A 23,020-nucleotide genomic window follows, 5' to 3' on the forward strand; every position below is an offset into this window, starting at 1 on the left:
AGGTGAAAAAATCTAGTATGAAAAATGTTTAAATTGTTCTGTGCAATAAAGGTAATATGCATTTTCATTTATTTTCCTTTTTTTAATTAACAAAATTTTATTGATGTTGAATTGTTAAAATATGGTATGTTGTATTAAACAATCTATGGAGATTTTTTTACCAAAAAACGTGCCGTGTTTATTTTGCTGTGTGAAAGTTAAATGGACCATATTTCGTGTCTAAAAAGCACATTTATTTGGTGTAAAATAATGTGTTCGCGTGGTTTATGGTTAAAAACACATTATTTGACACTAGGGATGGGACGGTATGAAAATTTCATATTATGATTATAGTGACCAAAGTTATCACGGTTATCATGGTTTTGTTCAAATGAGATGGAAATGTTCAAAAAGAACTGATACACAAAAAAGTTTTATTTTTGAAAATCACAATTTAATATTTCATGTCCCTGAAATTATTTCTGTGGTAAAAAAAATAAATCAATCTGTTTTCAAAATCACGGTAATAAAACGCGGTTGTAATGATAATTAAATTTTAAATGATAATACTAACCGTCAGGGCGCTTTATTGTGGTTAATCGTGAAACCGGTAATCGTCCCATCCCTACTGGCCACATATCATACAGCATTAGCTCCTCTATGCTCCGACTTCGGTAACGGGTCAATTTGTACAAAGCTCATCGCTTTGAGAAAGCGCGGTGTGAACCGATGGGCCAGCTATCCAGTGCGTTGTGATTGGCCGAATACCTTAATTACCTAAATGTGACGTTCCTTACCATTTGTAAAATGAGCTCCCAAAGCAATAGTGAAAGCCAGAAGATAATATCGTCTTTACTACCTTATCAACAATAGCCTGAATCTGAATCTGAAAACACAGATGGCTAAGCTGATCGATCTTTACCAGCGCGATGTGAGCAGAACGTAACAGATTGGTAAGGTAAGGATACGAAAACATAAAACCATGTCTGCATTCGTGATCGTAGAAGCGACAAACATCAAGCTCTACTCTACACTGCTCAAAACTCGCGTTTGAAACGTCAGTAGGAAATTCATTAAATATGAAAACGTATTCGGCTACTTACCGGATGTCAGTCAGCAGCAAAACCAGAATGTAGTTGCGAAGTTGGAATTGCTCCACTTTTTAGATAAAGCCTTTGTGTACATCCAGCTTTGTTACCCCTCCGAGTTTAAAGTAGTCCTCCGTAAAATGTGGAGCACACAATCGAACATTTAAGCTGTACTGTTCTGAAACAGTGTTGTAAATAAAACTTAACCCCTGCTGTCTTAATGTTTACTCTATTGGAAGGCCAAACAAAGTAGTTTGCCTTTCACAACGAAACACAGCGTCTACTCGACATGGCGGAAACAACAATACTACAGCATGATTGAAAGTTACACTCTCTATCTTTGCGTATACATTAGGGCGGTGTTATGAAAATTTTCGATTCAGTATGATGTCCAACTGCATGGGCGTGTTTGAACGAGCCGTTTTAGGTAGGCGTGGATGAGCCTTCACTTTTAAAAAGATCTCTTTTGGATATGAAACTTTATTTTTTGCAACTTTACAGATCATTTAACACTCTAAAAAACAGGAAAACATGAAATTGGGTCATGACTCTTTGGTAACACTTTACTTGAAGGGGTGTTCATAAGACTGACATGACACCTTCATAATCATGATATGACATGTGTCATGAACATGAAGGAGATTTTACGCACATTTATGACAACTGTCATTAAGGGCCCTATTTTTACGATCTGAGTGCATATAAAGCGCACGGTCTAAACGGGCGTGTCCGACTCCACTATTGCTAATTTAACAACGGGAAAGATGGTTTGTGCTTTTAAAGGAATATTCCATTTTCTTAAAAGAAAAATATCCAAATAATTTACTCACCACCATGTCATCCAAAATGTTGATGTCTTTCTTTGTTCAGTCGAGAAGAAATTATCTTTTTTAAGGAAAAAATTGCAGGATTTTTCTAATTTTAATGGACTTTAATAGAGCCCAACATTTAATACTTAACACGTAACAGTTTTTTTCAACAGAGTTTCAAAGGACTATAAACGATCCCAAATGAGGCATAAGTGTCTTATCTAGCGAAACGATTGTCATTTTTGACAAGAAAAATAACAAATATCCACTTTTAAACCAAAACTTCTCGACTAGATAAGACCCTTATGCCTCGTTTGGGATCGTTTATAGTCCTTTGAAACTCCGTTGAAAAAAACTGTTAAGTGTTAAGTATTAAGTGTTGGGCTCTATTAAAGTCCATTGAAATGACAAAAATCCTACAATGTTTTCCTCAAAAAACACAATTTCCTCTCGACTGAACAAAGAAAGACATCAACATTTTGGATCCATTTTGTACATTTACAGGTACACTAAACATAATACAATGTTGTACCTTTTTGGGTACATTACTGTACCCTAAGAATCTAGTGTGTACCTTTTAAGGTACAGTTTACTGTTTTGTACCCCTAACATTTAACTGGTAAAAAATTGTTGGATGTGGATGTGCATCCCATGTCATTTAAAACCCATTAAATAAGCTTTCTTCTTCTGTGGGAAATTTTAATCAAATGTTTACTCTTGTGTACAATAAAAATTGAAGGAAAATTGGGCTGTTAGGATCCAAAATTATCTTGTATGCATCTATAAGTAGTTCATGTGACTCCTGTGCTATATTGTAAGTCTTCACAAAGGTATGCGATAGCTTTGAGGGGAACAGAATGTAAGTCATTATTCACAGTCTGGTGGTATTATATCTCATGTGTCTAATGATCGTTCATGACCACCGGGTTTAAATGTGCAGGAATGAGATTTAAGGTGAGACTTTGAGGTTGTGACACTTTGACAAACCAGGACTGAATTTTCAGTGAATAATGACTTGAAGTTCAGTCTGTCTCTCACACACAGTGATACATCGTGTGGTTTTAAGAGACTTCTGATATACTGCAATGCACATATTGTACTTGTCAACTGTTTTATTGTGATTTTGTTGTTGTTGTTGTTGTTGGGTTTTTTGCAGTTTGACAGCCAAATGTTTTGAACATCAACTTCAGGTGTACCTACAGCTCAGTTGTCGGAGCATGTTAGCACTGCAAAAGGTTCTGGGTTCGATCCTGAATTAATACTGGCATACTAATAAAACAGGTATAATTTGAATGCGCTGTAAGTCACTTTGGATAAAATTGTCTGTCAAATGCATAATGTAATGCTTTCTGGAACTAAAACTTAAACAGGTACACTTGTTCAGAAACTTACGTAGGTTTTTTTTGCTTAAGTTTGAGCTTAAGAAACGAAAGTTATGTTCTGGTAATGGCAGGTTGGATAGAAATATGTTTTTCATTTCACAAGATTTTAGAGATAGTCTTTCCTCATTTAAGGGAATAGCACTGCATGACTGAAATAATTGCCCGGAGGCATTTAAACCCCATTTTAAGTCTCTAAATGGACTTTGTCGTAACCGATATTAACAAGAAAATCACTCAAAAGATATTCTCATATTACTGAACAATAACGTACATAATGCAAGAATGTATGCATTTGGCAGGCACATTTATCCAACAAAACATACAGTGCATTTAAGATATATATTTTAACAGCTTGCGTGTTTAATAAGAAATACAAAACATTTTGTCCAAACTGCACTAGGAGAAGAAAAGGTACAAAAGCTCTCGCTGGGGTGATACCTATTCAAAAAGTAGCCCTTTGTACCTAAAGGGTCCATATTGGTGCCTCAAAGAAACATTGCTGTACATAAATGGTACATATATAGGACCTTTTTAAAGGCTACGTCCTCAGTAGCTATGTTAACATGCACAACATTTTGTCAATCCGACTGAATTTAATCCGATTGCAGGTTATGACAATACAGTTTACATGTACCTCAAACTGGAGTCCAGGGGTCCGGGATGGTGCCAGGGGGGCCCCAGTTTTATGACATTTTATAAAATACAACTTTTTATAATTTCTGTGTAATTAACCTCAGAAAAAATAAGGCTACTAACCAAAAGCACTACATTGTATAATTTAATATGTTTTGTTTAATTTTAAATTTTTGTGTTTTATGTCATACATTTTCTTCTGGTGGGCCACGATGCGATGCACCCTACACAAGGCGGGAATGCCGAAAAAGTTTGAGAACCACTGTTCTAAACGTTGCAATTTGATTAAATCGTTTGTTTACATGTACATTCTATATAATCCGAACAAAACGCCTGCGCAAGCGCACAGCCAGGGTTACCAGATTCGCGTATCAGAACCATCCCAATGGACATTCAAAACCGACTGAATTTAATCCGATTGCAGGTTATGACAGTACAGTTTACATGTACCCTAAACCAGTGGTTCTCAAACTGGGGTCCAGGGGTCCGAGATGGTGCCAGGGGGGCCCCTAAAGGCATCACAATGATTATTCACAGCCCAAATACCAATAACTAATAAACAAAACCCTTCCATCTTTAACCCACAGAAAAAAATTCTCGCTGTACAAAAGTAATCCAAATCTGAAGTCCGCAAAAAACAGAGGACTTGGCAACGCAGCGCACAGCATCTCTCGCAGAATTCACGATTTAGCTCTGGATAAATGTAAGAAGTCAAAGCTGAGTTGGAGAAAGTTGTTTTTAATAAATTTTCAGATATAGGGAAATAAAATTTGTATTCCTTTATGTAATCTTATGAAGGACATGAATGCTGCAGAATGTACAGTACGTGACCCCATTACCTTAATAATGCATGTTGCCATGGCCTTGCTATTGCATGTTTCTGTGAGGAAACATAAATGTGAAACAAATTATGTGAAACGTAAATAAAAGACGTAAACTTAAGCACAATTATTCTTGTGCACAAGGTATTTTTGCATCCGATTAAAAAAATACTGATTAAGGTGTACATAAAGGGGCGGTTTTCTCGACAGGATTTATATTAATCCAGGACTAGGCCTTAGTTATATTAAGACCTTTAAGTTGTTTTTACAAACATTCCTTACAAAAAAAACAATACTGGTTTGCACAAAACAATGGCACTAATATATATATCACTGGTACAGTAGATGACTTTGCCCAAATCAGTAACCATTAGCACATTTCAAACTTTACCAACTCGAGATATTACATCCTTGTTTTTCAGTATCTTTGAGATTAAAAATGAATGTATCTCCTCACAGCCCTATAGATAATGCCGTAATCATGTTTAAACAGCGGCCGGGATGTAAATGATGAGAAAATTATGGTTTTCTTTAGAGATACATAATCACCCGGAACCTCCACGAATGAGGCATGCAGTCTAATTTATCTAATGAATAGAAAATAACTGTTTTCAGTGCCGTTCACTAGAGACTGACTGACACAAACAGAGAGATCTTAAAATCTCTTTTCATGTTGTTTCTGTTTGTGATTTACTATGACAGACCTCTTTTATAGTTTTCCCGATCCATAATGGAGTTGAAGATTAGGATGTAATTATCCATTTAAAGGGCTCTCGACTGCCTTCAAAACCATTGCGAGTGAGCACTTAAAAATCTTAGCATTTAGAGATCTTGTGTTGCACATGCATAATAAAAACCGGAAGTAACGGCGCACTCTTGACAGGATCCTGTGCATCAGCTAAATAAGAAACACTCTCACACATTTAATGTCAGTTACACATCTTACTAACAATTCTCATATGATTTTTATTAGGTGCAGATGAAAATGGTTTTATTATGTTAGTTAAGTTTTTATTAGGAGCTACAGATAACGCAAATATACATCAATAATGCCAGTTTAATGCAACCTATTGTACAACTGCAGATACACAATAATACAATAATAAATAACCAATTGATCGATGAGCTCAAAATATTTAGTTTCTCTTGGCATGTTGGCATTTTAATATAAAATTATTTGTTTAAAATTAATAATTTTTATTTTTTTAGTGAAGATAGGAAGTCATATACATCTGGGATGGCATTAGAAAAAAGTAAATGTTCATATTTGGGTAAACTATTTTATTTTTAAACATCTGTTCAAGATCTAAAAAATGCTAAAAAAAAATACCTAATGCTGGGTTGTTGTTGGTGAACTGGGTATTAGATCATTTAAAACCCAGCTGTGTTGTCTGTAAAGTATCTAGATTGGCTCTGGGGTGGGCCTATCTGGGTATTTACCATAGACTGTAGTGGCGACTCATGACTGCTCGTCCGAGGGGCACTATTCAAAATAAGAATTCGGAGTGTCACGTTTGTTTTCAAAATATGTGTTTGTTGCATCATATAAACCATGTTCATCACGCGTTTTGTCAAAATAAGTGCCTGCTCCACACGCGTCAAAACCGTTTATGTTAAAAGAGACGCTCACCTTAACAAAATACACGCAAGACACTCCCTTAACAGTAAACTCTGATTACGCATGAGATTATGTGAGTATCTGGCAAACGAGAGCATCTCTTTTATCATAAAACCTTTAGACGCATCTTCAGCATGCACTTATTTTGACAAGACACGTGATGCACATAGGATCTTTCGATGCGCAGAACACATATTTTGAAATTACGAACCACACACATGACGGGCTACATACATGTTGTGACGAACTTCGCATCGAGCACCCTCGAAAAAAGAAGCCACCGGCCGCAACTGATAGACTGTAAAAAAAGATGGACGACGCGATGTCTCTTCCTTCTATTGTAACAATTAAGCCAAAAATGTCCGACCATGGGCGCTGCCTTGTTATGTAAAAACGTCCGTTTGGAGCCAGGGCATGCGCAGAAGGAATCGTCCGTGGCTGTGGTATCAAACTTCCGCCCAAACTCTTACACGGCAAATTCACCCACGCTAATCATAACGACACGCCCCATTTCTATAGCATCAAATTACTAGCTAAAATTAAACTTATCACAAAAATGAACATTTGAACATATATCAGCATGATAACAACTACCTTAAATGACCAAAACCATCTTTCGGAAAATGTTATTGATGACAAATTGATTTTTATTGACTTAGGCCCGGTACACACCACAAGATTACCCTCAAGTCACGTTTGGCCAAGAGACATTGCGAGATCTCCGCAAGATTATCTATGGTCTCAGCGGTGGAGACTGGTGTTGTTTGTGAAGTTAATCTGATGACCACATAGCGGCGATAGTTGATTTTTTGATCATGTTTGTGGTCTCTCGCATTTTGAAAATCTGATCAGATTTAAAAAATATTTTGGTGTGGCCCTAGCTTTGCTCATTTTAAAGAGTTTTTCTATCAAAATCACAATAAATGTTAACATTTTAAGAGCGTATTGTCCAATTCACGTTTTTATATTTCCTTTGGTGTGTGTATTAGTTCATGTTAACGATAAGCAAAAGGTACAAACCCCAAAGTAAACAAGGACGCGTGTTATCGTCTCTGACGTAAATCTCTTTTCTTGGACTATAACAAACACACAGATTCTAGGGAACAGTTTACTTCCTGGGATTGATGATGTAGACAAGACCGACATTATCATAATTCCTCCCGCTTCGGACTGTTAGCATTGCATTGTGACCGAATCTTTCAAACATGGTAAGAAGCATACATTTCTGGCTGACGTCAGAGGTATTCAGGCCAATCACAACGTACAGATTAGCTGGCCAATCGGGGACACAGAGCTTTTCAGATCGATGAGTTTTGTACAAAATCCGTGCGTTTCAGTAAAAGAGTGAAATCTGGAGCTACAAAAATTTACGGTATGTGGAAAATAATGTGTTTTTTAATCATAAACCACACAAACACATTGTATTATACACTGTTAGACATTTCTGTAATTTTTACAGTTATTTACTGTTTATCACCCAGTATAATACTGTAAACCATTTATACAGTAAAATGTAATTCAATCAATATACAGTAATTTACTGTATTTTTGAAAATTGCTGTATGCTACTGTTTTTATTCTAACAGTCTTTGGGCGTTATATTTCTTATTCACACAAATCCTTATTTTATTTTACTAAAAATCATCACTTTGAACAATTGCATACACACAGGCGTTGACTTATTTTAATTTTAGCTAAGGAACCATGTAGCAGCGCAGGTGTTCAGAGGATGGAGTTCAGGGGTGCACCTAAACTGAAGAGTTTTCAACCAAGGCTTTCCCCTGAGACAACAGCGCTTTTCCGTTGAAGATACCCGAGAGGAGAGAACGAAAAAGACCAGCAAGTGTTGTCATAAGGCTACTGTAAAAATCCTTGAAAATGTCTAACAATGTACCAAATACACAAAATAAAGTTTTTAGCAATGAAATAGGTGCTCTTTAAAGACCGGGTAAAGTAATTTCCGACAATTGTTATTAAACACATTATAAATGTTAGAAATGTATTGCTTGTAGTGCTAAAATGGTGGCTTGATGACACACTGGAGCGACCGAGCATCAGGATGTAGTTGTATTTGAATGACAGCAGCTTTCCCACAAGTGGGCGTGGTTTCAGCGTCAACATGACACGCCCCCAGCGCTTGAGAGCAGAGAATCCTGCAGAACTTATCTACCTGCCGTTTTTTAGTCATTTAAATTTGTCTGGGTGGTTAATATCACAATTTTCTGTGGTGTGACCAACTGAGGACACATTTAATATCTGACTTTACACAGACTTTAATTCAGATATAGCAGTGAGTATGTCAAGGTTATTTTAATATGTGAATTATCTCTTAACATTTCTGTACCTTAGGGCTAGCGTGTTACATAATTACTGAGCATTTATAGCTCTTCCTCCGCTGTACGCTACTACATACTCAGCACTTTAAAATGTCAAACATACTAGACGAGACGTGTGAACAATATTTAAAGACCTTAAATAAGCACACAGCCTCTGGTCAGAGGTTACACGCGTGTTAATTATGCATGCTAATATTATGTTAATTTAAACTGTAAGATACACTGGCTGCTTTAAAGAGACCAAATCGCAAGACCTCTATCAGGTGCCACAGTATATTAGACATGGAGCCATGCCATTCATTTTAACATTATGGTTGACATAACAGTCCCACGGTTAAATTATCTGATACTCCATAAGGTACCATCACTGTACTAAGGATTCGCATCAGTTTGAGAGACTTTTTGAGAACGTTTTAGATTTTTGAGGTGGGTGTTAAACACGGAAGTCACTATAAATGTCATCATTCATTTCTTTAAATGCTCTCAGATACGTCTCAGACGAATATAATAACTCCTGTGAATTGAGGTACACTTTTTAATAGGAATACTTCTGTGGACTTGATCCGTCTGCTGGATTGCTTTCAGACATGAAAGGAATTTTAACCGCACTTTCTTGATCCGTTTCCATTCTGCCACTGAGCTCTAAAGAGGTTTCATTGTGCAAAGTAATCTGAGATTAATACACACAGAGAGACAGAAACCCTCCAAAGGACTGAAAAGCTAACATCACGTCAGCCGTTTTAATGACTGTATTATGTAACTGGCCGATTTTACTAATTTAAAAAGTTTATTTACATTATTTTTACAAATAAAGCAGTATAGGAACACTCACCACATGCAAATGAACAGAAAAGCTGATTTTATTAAAAGATAAGTGACCCTTACCCTTTAACCCTTCCGCGGGGGTAAATGTGACCCCAGAGATTAAAAGAGTGATTACAAAAAATATATACATTTTTAATGATACAAATAATATATCATTTTTTTCATTTACTTCCCATCTATACATTAATGTGGCGTTTTGGGAGATATGAAGTACTTTTATACACGTTTACCACTCAATTCTCAACTATACCATTAGCTTGCCTGAAAAATATCAAATTTTATGAAAAATTCACATAATTTATGATCTAAATTTGATTTAAATGGTTTAGATATTGATCTAGATGTTATCTGTTGAATTCAGCCATTTGGTGTTAAGAAAAAACTATAAAAGAATTACAGTTTAGGAAATAAATCATTTCGACCAGCAGAGGCCCATAGAGACCCATTCATTTTACTGGATGTGGCCAACTGCTCACATCACTACTTTGTGAAACATTTTGTGAAATTATGTTTATATAAACATTAGAAAGGAGATTAAAAATAAATGTTTTTTCAAATAGTAGAATTTTTGTAGTTTTTGATGCATTTTGAAATGTCTGTTTTTACAAAAATTTGACTGAATGTAAGTGTGTGTGTGTTTGTGTGTGATTGAGCATGTATTTTCTATGTAACATTTTCAGATTTATTCTGGTCTGGATGCATTGATTTTATATATATATATATATATTTATTTATATATATATTTTTACATTTCCCAGTCATTTCAATTGGGGTCATTTTTATCCTCAAAGGGACTAATTAAGTAAAAAAAATTACGCCTCTTTAGAACAACCGAATTCAGCCCAGTTTTTTTATATGAATCTTGACAGATAATCTGGAAAAGTCACAAAATCTTATTTCACAGAGATGAAGGGAAGCATGTTTTTAAACTAAAGAAAAGTGGCTTGGGGGTAGGATTGACCCCAAGGGTCTTATTAGGTTTAAGAAACCTTTATTTTTACATAATATCATAACCTTTACAGACATACATGCAGTACAGTCATATATAAAGTCTTTATTTTCAACGCATTATTTCTTGGTGGATGACTGATGATTGATTTGATTCATTTCTTACTATGCAATGTGACTGTTCAATGGCACTGTAACTGCTGACAGTTTGCTATGATGTGTTAAAAGCGTGTTCAACAAATGTTCATCACATTACATTAGCCAGTACAGAATTAGACAGCGCTGCTCGCCTACGGCGAAATCCACAGATCTGAGACGCCTTTGAAAGCGGTTTGGCGAACGGACAAACGCGGATGCTGAGAGAGAAGCACAGTCGGTTAGGTGGGAGATGAGAAGCCAAAGCACCTGCGCCTGCCAAACCCACCAAAATGAACCAAAACACCAAACATTATGTGGGTCAGAGGTGTAAATAATTCCTTTTGTTGGTCGATTCTCAGTCAAAGAGGCGTTTTTAATGCCAGTGACTTTGATGTCACAGTCTCTAGCGTTTGGTCTCTGAAGGCTTCCCTTTGATGTTGCAGGTTTTCTGACCGGACACCTGCGCTGGAAGGAACGCCGGTCACCTGGAACTGTTTTCCCTTTGCACAACATATAAAGGGACTGTTCATGCGAAAAGGAGTCAAAATTTATGACATCCACTTTGCCATATAGGCTGCATTTACACTTTAAGTCTTAATGCACATATCTGATCTTTTGACCATATTCGATTTGTTTACAAATACTTTAGACGCGCCTAATATCTGATGTCCGTGTTTACATTAACTCATTCCGCGCCAGCCATTTAAAAAAAATAGCCGGCAGCATTTTCTGTGAATTTCACAAAATGCCTTCCAGGAAAATGTTCTATAAAATCTATAAACATACAAATATATCAAATGAAAGATCAGACAAAAAGTAAACAAACAAACAAAAAAAAAGGTGAAAAATCGTTTCATCCTATCTATATTTTTTTCTCTAATTATAAACTCTTAAATATACCGAGCCCATAAGGTGACATTGGAGTAAAAAAATCTAAAGTTTAGTGCTCACGCAAAACTTTCTCGCGCGCACGTGAAACTATCGCATGCGCACATGAAAGTGAAAGTTTCACGTGCGGACGCGAAAGTTTCACGTGTGCATGCAATAGTTTCACGTGCGCACGCGAAAGTTTCGCGTCAGCACACGAAGGTAAACGCGTGTGCGCCAGATGAAACGGTCTTTACACTTGCAGCAATACCCGATCTGTGTCAGATGTGAGCACTAAATCCGATTATTTGTGCCAGTGTAAATGCAGCCATAGTGACCAAGGACCAACGACTAGAGGCCAGATCTGCACGGAGCTGTTGACTTTGGCGCAGGTTCGGTGGAGATCCGGCCCAGAGTCGTCTGCTGTTTGGGTAGACACTCTAAGCGAATTCACATATTTTAGGCCATACATGTTTCATGCAGTAAACATCTGCTCACTACCTGCTAGCTGCTAACAGCCCAGGCTCCACAAACTGCAACAAAAACAAAGTGACCAAACCTACCACCGCGAAACATAACAAAGTGTTCCAGCCAATAAACGACAAGAAAGATTTGGGAGTGGGGGTGGGGCATGTTTATGACTCTTTCAGAAAGCACGGAAGGGAGGGGGAGGAGTTGGCTAAGCTCCGTTTTGTTTGACAACACTTCGAACGTCAACAAGAAGTAACGTCACACAGATTTGCTTAGAGCAAAATGCGCATTGCTTATGATTATTGCTAACTGTGTGTTGTATTAGCAAAAAAATTTAAGTTTGCCTGACGAAGGTCTTTGACCGAAACATTGCTGTTTTTTCACTTTTTAAAATAAAGGGAACATAACAGTGTGCAGATCTTTTGTATTAGCAAACATCAATTAATTCATCGCTATCCAGCTATACCTCATGAGGCATTGTGCATTGGCATTGTGCATTGGCTTACAAAACAGGAACTGGATTATGATTATCTTGATAAAATGCTCGATCAATACTGTCAAATCTTCTTTGTGCCGTGACAAAAAGCGTTTTCACGGATCAGTTCGGCCGTGCGGGACAAATGTGGCATTTGGAATCACATTAGTTTCATGCTGCTTATTTTTTGCCGGTGTATGCTGGCCGTGTCACATCTTGTCTGCACTACGGGCGTCAGGCCAGTGGCTCACGGTCAGACCCGTGGAGTTTACGCTGAGTATTTAAACCAACATATCACAACAGATGCACGACTAATACTCTGACTACATACAGCTCCGGGAAATGTAGCCTACGTCCTATAAATACCCAGCAGCAACTGTGCATTTAAAAAGTGTCTAATTTTCATTAAAACATAGCTCAGATGTCTAGGCCAAAATTTCAGACTGTCAGTGAAATTTTATAGATGTCTAACCAAAGCCCAAACATAAATAAAATAAAATAAATAAATAAATAAATGGAACCAAACGCCTTGTAATTATTATTATTATTATTATTATTATTATTATTATTTATTTATTTTTTGCCCAAAATGAATAAGTAATCATAAATGACATCATCAATCTCAATTTCCTTGCATCTTTTCGGTCATTTACACTTAAAAACGTTCCAAAGGCAGAACCTTAAAGGATTAGTCCATTTTCTTCCACATTTTCTTCCAAAAATCCAGATAATTTACTCACCACCATGTCATCCAGTGTGTTGATGTCTTTCTTTGTTCGGTCGAGAAGAGATTGTGTTTTTTGAAGAAAACATTATAGGATTTTTCTCATTTTAATGGACTTTAATGGACCCCAACACTTAACTCAACACTCAACAGTTTCAAAGGACTCTAAACGATCCCAAACGAGGCATAAGGGTCTTATCTAGCAAAACGATTGTCATTTTTGACAAGAAAAATAAAAAATATGCACTTTTAAACCACACCTTCTCGTCTATTTCCGGTCTTGTGATGCGCCAGCGCGACCTCACATAATACATCATTACGTCAAGAGGTCATGGATGATGAATGCAAAACTACGCCCCAGTGTTTACAAGTCTGGAGAAAGAGGACCGTTCCGACGTTGTTGTATGTCGAATGATACTAATTAATGTCTTTGTGTCGGTTTATTGTTTAAAATGGTCCGCAAATGTGCATGTACACGTGACCTTTCCACCGCATTACACAATTACGCGAGGTCGCGCTGGCGCGTCACAGGACCGGAGAAGTTGTGGTTTAAAAGTGCTTTTTTTTCTTGTCAAAAATGACAATCGTTTCGCTAGATAAGACTCTTATGACTCGTTTGGAATCGTTTAGAGTCCTTTGAAACTCTGCTTAAAATAAAATTAAGTGTTGAGTTAAGCGTTAAGTGTTGGAGTCCATTAAAGTCCATTAAAATGAGAAAAATCCTGGAATGTTTTCCTCAAAAAACGTAATTTCTTCTCGACTGAACAAAGAAAGACATCAACATTGCCTTTGCGTTTCGAAATTGAGGTTGGTTGCAATTCTCAATTTCACATTTAGACCTTTAAATGAATTCTGGGACATTTTGTTGGTAATAAATCTCACTTTGAAACATTTCACCCTAAAGCATTATAATTTGGATAACAATCTTTTTAGTCTTTAAATTGCAATACAAACATGTTTGTTTAAGTTACAGATTTCACATATCTACAGGAATGAACCATATTGCAATCTTTATTTTAGATCTGTGAAATACACTGATGTATTTCCCAACGTATTCAAAATCTGCACTACAAACCCAGCTGCGAGCATGTCTGCTACCTCAGATAAAGCAGAATATATTCCAGTATATATCAGATATCATGCCGTTCGCAATCCCACAGGATCATCGCTCGGGTCCGCGGTAGGCCTTCCCTGCGTACTCTGCATTAATGTCGTCTTTTGTTTACTCGCTGCAGTTTTATTTTGGCCAGGCCTCTGTCGTAACACATTAGCTTCAGTTTAAGTGCACTGATGTAACGTTTTTGCATGCTTCATCAGTTTGTGTAACTAAAGATGAATGTGCCCTAAACCGTGAGCGCTCGGTCTTCTCACTAATGCTCCGTCCCGTACGGCTTTATTATTCGGGATTTAGTCACAGAATTGTCACGGATACAGAGATTATACATGCACTTAATACAGTTTTACCTCGACCAGAGTCTTTGTCAGGGCTTTAGTTCGACATGTAATCAGAATATCCATTATTCAGCAGAGGAGATTTGCATAACTTTCCCTCACATTTTAATTTATGAGACACTTCAGGATTCGTTTTCATATGCGGCACTTCATTCGCTTCTGTTATCAACAACACGTTTAATTTAACATCGGGTGAATTCTTTATTAAAGACTCAATTAACATTTAAACCAAGTATTTAAAAAATACTTTTTGTGTAGTTTTTGTGTACAAGCAGCCAGGGACGTACTGGGACTGAAATTCAGCCCGGGACTTTAAGATGGAGAGGCCTTTTACACGAGTGCCCTTGGTGCACGAGCAGGATTTTTTGCAGTTATTTTAATTCTAGTAGTGTTTTTATGGTATGAAGAGAATCAGATTATGCTGAAGACCTTAAAGAAACTTTAGGATAACACCTGCCTCCTCAGGTTGTATAAGCAAGTCACCACTGCACTAAACACAACCAGGTCAGCAAAACCCAATCTCGAACACATAAGTCACAGTATACTGCTAACTACCAGCATGTCATGTGTACAGTCAGTTGGAATGATAAAATTGTTACAAATACTCACACATACCCACTCAGATAATCAAAAACTACAATACAGTCCCATAAAATAGAGATTGTGTGTGTACGTACTCACTTTCAACTCTCCCTGGCTCCACCTCCCCTGTGCTGGACCCTGCCTCTGCTTACTGATTGTACAGCTACATATGCATGAGAAGAACATCAGTAAGAAATATGACTAAGAATAATTCCTTTTTTTTATTCAATCTGTGCTTTAGTCAGGTTATAATCTAGTAAGTGGAACTATTGCATTTTATCCTATATGTAAATATGTAATATTGTGCTGTATTTTTCTATTTGTGTGTCCTTAATAAACCTTTGATTGATTGGTTGATTGATATGCCTACCCTGCTGAAAAAACAGCATCAAACCAGCATGGGAATTATGCTGGTCTATGCTGGTTTGATGCTGGTTTAGCTGGTGGTCACCAGCATAAAAGCACCAAAACACAACATATGCTGGTCTTGCTGGTATGCTGGTTTTTCCAGCAGGGTAATATGATTGCCTTCCCAGCCCTGCACACTGCCCCATCACTGTTTTTGTACTGGTTCCATTCTCCTCCTCTTGTTCTGCTTTCCTTCCTCTTCCTCATCAATATGACTGCAAGGGTCATCATCAACCTGTCTCTCTCCATCAGTGACCTTAACAGCTAATATACAGACATACAGGGATTCCTTAGACCATTTTACTGTTTGAACACAATGATGACGTGGAAACGTATGAACGCGCATGTTGGCAATGGAAGTAGCAACACAGACAGAGAAAGTTATATTTAAAAGTTGACTTTATCAAGTTTTTCAACACAGCTACCAGATCCGTGTACTATAGTGGAGTGAATAGAAGACGTTAGCAGATGGCCAAATATAAAGTATATTATTAGTGCAACCAAACGCAATTACCAGACATTTTGATGCTGAGAAACTGTTTTGATAAATTTACTGAGTTGCTAACACGTTAAAACCACTGGGGAACAACACCACTTCTGTTGCCAAAATGTGCACGCAGGCTATTTCATCAATTTCATAAGCCGGATAATGTAGAGCGAGGCGGTTCTTATAGCGAATACAACCCCGTTAGGCTGATTCAAGCTCCGCTTTGCGTGGGGTCCTGATAAGCCTGTCGGGTTGTATTCGCGCTTATATGCCTATATTTAAATGCAAATATAAATGATTTCAGTGTATAATAGATGCATCACTAATTGTGCACCTGTCCTGTCCATGCTGCTGGTCCTTCCTCATCTGCACTTCCTGCCACAGCGTCCTTTTAACTGCGAAAAAGGTCTGTTAATTTGGCGCATTTAGCTGCCTCTTTTGATCGGCGCCTTTGAGCCAATCAGATGTGAGGAAAAACGAGGATCAGTCCAAGTTGGGAGGGGCCGCTCTTATCCCCCCTCAAGATTTGAAGAATTGGTTTGGCCCGGTCTGAAACAGACACAGCGTTCCGCTGCAGCTGAGCGCCTGGTTAGGCATAAAAAAAAAAAAACTTTTTGACCTCCGGCCGGTTCGGCCTGAAATGGACCGGCCGTTCGGGATTGCTCCCGGAACTCCCGATGGCCAGTCCGCCCCTGCAAGCAGCATAATACTGTCTGATAACAACACGGTTTGGGCCAAGTTGTTGTTTTTGTAAACAACAGAATTTGGCTGAGTTCTGGCACGAGTCTGGTCAAACAAAAAACAAAAGGCATCTTTTTGGCTAAATCCTGGCTTGAGTTTGGTCAGCCAGTAAAAAAAATTCGCCTGAGATTTGAAGATTTTGACTGACCGAAAAGTAAAAAACAATCATGAAAAAATCTAAGAAGTCTGAATATTTTATAACATGCAAATGAACTGGGATTTTGGTAATTTTGGATTCGTTTTAAACATTACAAGAGTGAAATTTTGATAGTGACAGGCAAATGTTGCTATAGCAATGTTTCTATCGCTAAACTCTATTGATTTATTCATTGCATTCATTAATTTTCTAGCTCTCAGACATAAAAGTGGTCTGTCTGTTATTTAGTGACATTGACACCAATATTACACAATTATGTTTAGTACCATCTGTGTCCATTCACTTCAAGGTGAGACTGAATCTTCAGAGACCAAACATCAATATCTGTTCAACTTTAATTGATTTGCTTGATTCAAACCTAGATAATGTTCATTTAAAGTGGTTTTGTGCGTGTGTGTGTGTGTGTGTGCGTGTGTGTGTGTGTGTGTCTCTGTCTCTCTCCCTGTTTGGATCAGGGTATTATAGTTTAAAAAAAATATTAGTTTTTATTTTTATTTGGTGTTGTGATGTGTTATTTTATTTCAGTTTAGTTTTGGTGCATAAATAGTTTTGATTTAATTTCTATTTTTTAAAAATCATTACTTTTTATTTTTATTTATTTTTAGTATAGTTTTAGTCTTTAGCGCAGGGGCGTCGCTAGACCCCTTTTACTGGGGCACGTGCCCCAAGGTAAATCTTTTGTGCCCCTGTGTAAATCTCAAGTTTACATTTGAGCAGGTAACTAGTGTATTCCTGTACACAGATAATCGCGGCAAAACGGATCTATTTGCACTGTAGTGACCCAAGTCACGTTTGAAAAAGCGAAGCAGCAGTCGCACTGACGCGTGCACGCACCAATTCATGTCCGCGTCCACGCACCCATTCAAGTCCGTGCGCGTCTGTGAGCAGCCGCATACGAAGTACAAGACCAGTGACGCCACGCGATTGAGTTGGTTTATGAAAACATGACGAGATTAAAGTAAGTTTCTAAATAACAATGAAAATCTTATTTTCACCCGATCACTATTGTGATCCCCCGACCGCATGTGATGGACATAAGAAATTTTTTGTGCAAAGCAGGGAAAGGAAAGCAAAAATAAGAGATGGTGAGTTTAAAAGAGGTAAGACACATAACGTCTTACCCTGTCAGGTCTCAAAGATTAGAGAAAAAATCTCAGGAAAACCTCTGTCAATAGTCTATAAAATTGCATTGTTCACATACAAAAACTGTGTTATACTGTTCTGTATTTTTAGATATGAAATTCATATTTAGTTAACTAAGTAACTTAGATAGATTTTATAAAATGAAAATATTCTTTAAAATAAAAAAACAAGTTATTAATCATTGTTATGTAAAATGCAAATGTGCATAAAAATATTTTCTCTGCTGTCATTATTTCCAAACATTTTATGCCTTTAAATATGTTAATAATCTTAAGTATATGAAGATGATACTTGTTTTTAAATACATGTTTGTCTTTCCCAGTACTTGGAATAGTGGGTTAAGCAAAGGAAATTGTATCTTGCACACCGCAGGCTTTAAAGAAAAAGTAAAAAAAAAAGAAAAAAAATGGGGGGCCTGTGCCCCAGGAGAGCTTTATGTCTAGCAACGCCCCTAGCGTAATGTCATGGTTGCGGTGGTCAAAAGTGTACATACACCTTGCCAAATCTGGAAATGTTGAAAATAAGAGGAGAATAAGAGGATTTTTAAAAAAAGTTTATTTTATTTAGTCCTGCCAATCAATGTGAAGGAAGGGCGGGGCCAAAACTGGTACTGCAATCACAAAACTTGTGGCTAAAACTAATACTGCAATCACACAGCTGGTGGCCAATACACAACATGACATAAACATCAGTTGAAGGCTGCAACTCCACTTTTTAAATGACAATATCCTGGTCAGACCACTGTTGTCAGTGATATAAGTATTTGAAATGAAAATTATTTCGTAATGTCTAGTGACATATCAGGGCCATTTTATAATTAATTGATAAACATTTCTTACATACTGTTCCTTTAAATGCTTCGGGGTGTACAGTACACTGAAATAATTAAGCCGCCTTCAGTTATTTTAAGGGTAGAAGACAGGTTGTCTTAATAAACTAACCGTTAGCAATGAGATGATGTTTTCTGAACCGGCCTGTTGGCTCGGGTACAGGGATCCAGTGCCCGGACAGCGTCATACACATCACGTGACGCTGCTGTGCAGGTCAGGAGTTCTAATAGACATTAGTCTGCCACCTATTGGTCGTTAATGATCCAGCAACTCCGTGTTCAACTGCTGATCCAATAACATTTAAAAAACGAAAACGCAAGTTATGTTTTCCTAAATTTTATTTAGTTTTAGTTAGTTTTGAAGGTCCACATTATAGTTGTAGTTTAGTTTTCGTTTTTGAAACCTTCGTTTTTATTTTATTACAGTTAACGGAAATGTTTTTTCACTAATAATTTCAGTTTTTGTGATAGTTTTCGTTTACGATAATAACCCTGGTTTGGATCCTAAGGAATGAATGGGGCTAGGCTAAATGCTAACACATTCACGAAGCATTGTGCAAAGATGAAGTGCACGCATTGAGAAAAGATAGGCGTGTATTAATTTGTCTAATTTGAGGTAAGAACATAGTAAAATATTAAAAACTGTGGTGTTTTCCTTTAAACTAGTGAAATTTAACCACAAGGGACAGCTGTTTCACATATGTATATGCATTTAAATAGAGTTGCGTTACCGCTTTTGGACATTTTTTAATAAAACAACGTCTCTCCTTCTTCTTCTTCTTCTTCATTTTATAACTCCTCTCCTGGGCGCTCACGAGATTGTAAAGGGTCCATCGAATGAACACTTCAGGATTTTGACGAAAACATGACAAGAGTATTTTGTTTAGTGAACAGATTTAGAGTACGAGATAAATGTCAGTTTCAGTTTGGGTTGAGGTATCAGGTCAACTTTGTTTGCATTTGATAAGTGCTTCAAGGCTAATATAAATGCAAAGGGTCTGGATATGTGAGATTAAGTATTAAAGGTGCAGTGTGTAATTTTTAGAAGGATCTCTTGACAGAAATGCAAAATATTATACAAAACTATATGATCAGGGGTGTATAAAGACCTTTTTATAATGAACTGTTTTTATTACCTTAGAATGAGACGTTTTTATTTACATGCACAGAGGGTCCCCTTACGTGGAAGTCGCCATTTTGTGCGCCATGTTTCTACAGAAGCCCTTAACGGACAAACTTTTTTACTAAGTTGTCTCCGACGATGACATGTTTGTCCGGTGGCGGCTACCGTAGCTTCTATATGCGTTTCAAAAGCAAGAGGTGAGCAGTGGACTGAGCCGTTGGTTGCAATTCACAACCTCACCACTAGATGCTGCTAAAATTTACACACTGTACCTTTAAGGATTATTAGACTTTATAAGTAAGAATAAAGAAAAATCTGCACGAGCTGATAAATGAAAAGCTTTATTTTAGGTTAATGTGGTTTTATTGGCAGATATTTTTTATTCTGTCCTATAAGATGCTCTCATTGGGCTGCTTTTGAACTGCAGCTATGATGTTCAGCCTGTATGGGGCAGTAGTCATCATGAGCCATACAATAGAAATATTACACTAAAGTAACATTTTGCTTAATAAAAGAAACGTGTTCAGGTTAAAAAAGAAATGATTTCTGATGTGATCTGGTGGGTTTCAAAAGAAGGTACACATATCAAAATCTGGAAAGCAACTGGTAGTCATAGCAACAGACAGTATTGAAAGCTCAATGCATTCCAACTGGGAGTTAATGTGCTCAATCTTAGGAGGAAGAAACAGGAATGTGTGTTTCATGTTTTAATAAAAATAATAATAGTAATAGTTATTCAAATGTATTAATAAAAGTTATTGCAATGTTTGACTTCACATTGTTTTCAATCTTTGACATGGCCTTACTCAGTCAATATTAAAGATATCAAGGTTATATTTTCACAGAATGTGTTTTACTTTATGTTGGATGTTTTTATGTAGAAAACAGTAAATTACAAAAAATGTTTAGCTGAGTTTTTACAGCCTGGGTCACATATCTGACTCAAATGAATGCTATTTTGTAAAATTTGCTTTAAAGGCACACTGTGTAACTTTTAAAATGATTTCTTGACATTAATACCATATAATATACACAACTATATTATCAGTGGTGTATAAAGACCTTACATAATGAATTATGTTTTCAATACCTTAGAACGGGTCATTTTTATCTAGATACACCGCAGGTCCCCTTATATGAAAGTCGCCATTTTGCGCCGCCATGTTTCTACAGTAGCCCTAAACAGACAAACTGCTCTGCAGAGCGTGTTTTGTCACTTCATTGTCTCGGAAGATAACTTGTTTGTCCTGTCCCAGCTACCGTAGCTTCTCTATGCGTTTCGAAAGGGTGGGTGAGCTGTGGACTGAGGCGTTGGTTGCAATTCGCAATCTCACCACTAGAAATATACACAGCACCTTTAAAAAGGGTGGAAATAACTGACCTATCTAAGCATCTACTATGTTTTTCTCTGTAATTTTAGACTACACTAGCACTGTTCAGTATATATAATTTATAATACTGAACTGTATTGTGTGTCATATTAATGCATACAGGCATTTGTTTTATTCAAGATTGCACATTTTTCAAAATCCTCAGCTGATACTGCTCTATACAGCTTCTATATTATCTTTTAGGCCCTATTTATCTTTTATTTTACAGCTGTTCAGAGTACATAGTGATTGATTTCTGCAATTTTATGGGTTCTTGCGAAACAACATCTTCATTTTATTGGATCCATATAGAAGTAACCATATAAAGAACCTCTTGCCTACATGAACCATTAGTCTTAATATACAAACACACACTCACACAAATTCAAAGGGCACGGAGTATGAATCACTGCCTATAAAGCTCAATATATATGCTTTTGGGTACAAAGCCTGTAAAACCGTTATATACTTGTACAGTACACATGTACAATACCTCACTCTATTAATAGTTAGTATTTATAATACCATTGATTCTTTTGTTTTAGCTTAAGGCCTTTTTCATGATCCATATACTAAAACAGAGATCATTAGAAAATAACATGGCTTTCTTGATAATTAAAATGACCCGACGCTGGGTTTAAAATGACCCAACGCTGGGTAAAAATTACCCGATGCTGGGTTAAAAATTACCCGATGCTGGGTTAAAAATTACCCGATGCTGGGTTAAAAATTACCCGATGCTGGGTTATAAATGACTGAATGTTGGGTAAAAATGACCCGACGCTGGGTTAAAAAATGACTCGACGCTGGGTTAAAAAATGACCCGACGCTGGGTTAAAAATGACCCAACACTGGGTTAAAAATGTCCAGATGCTGGGTTAAAAATGTCCCAAAGCTGGGTGAAAAATTACCCAACCCTGGGTAAAAATGACCCGACGCTGGGTTAAAAATGACCCGACGCTGGGTTAAAAATTACCTGATGCTGGGTTATAAATGACTGGATGCTGGGTTAAAAAGTACCCGATGCTGGGTTAAAAATTACCCGATGCTGGGTTATAAATGACCGGATGCTGGGTTAAAAATTACCCAATGCTGGGTTATATTAAAGACCGGATGTTGAGTAAAAATGACCCTACGCTGGGTTAAAATTACCCGGCGCTGGGTTAAAATGACCCGGCACTGGGTTAAATATGACCCGGAACTGGGTTAAAAATGACCTGATGCTGGGTAAAAATGACCCAACGCTAGGTTAAAAATGTTCCGACACTGGGTTATAATGACCCAATGTTGGGTTGTTGTTATGCAACCATGGGTTATAATAAACCAGTTGGGTTAAAACTACCCAGCACTGGGTTGATTTTAACCCAGCGGTGTGTTCTGTCCAATATTTACCCAATATTGGTTCCAAATCACCCAGCCATTTTAGAGTGTAAGGTGCACCTATTATGCCCATTTTTACAAGATATAATTAAAGTCTCTGGTGTGCCCAGAATGTGTCTGTGAAGTTTCAGCTCAAAATACCCCAAAAATCATTTATTATGGTGGACAGCATACAACTCACTGAGGGTGGAAACTAGTAATGCAGGGCCGTCATTCAGTGGCCATGGGCAGGGT

This window comes from Misgurnus anguillicaudatus, chromosome 6 (genome assembly GCF_027580225.2).
Source record: "Misgurnus anguillicaudatus chromosome 6, ASM2758022v2, whole genome shotgun sequence".
Taxonomy (NCBI): domain Eukaryota; kingdom Metazoa; phylum Chordata; class Actinopteri; order Cypriniformes; family Cobitidae; genus Misgurnus; species Misgurnus anguillicaudatus.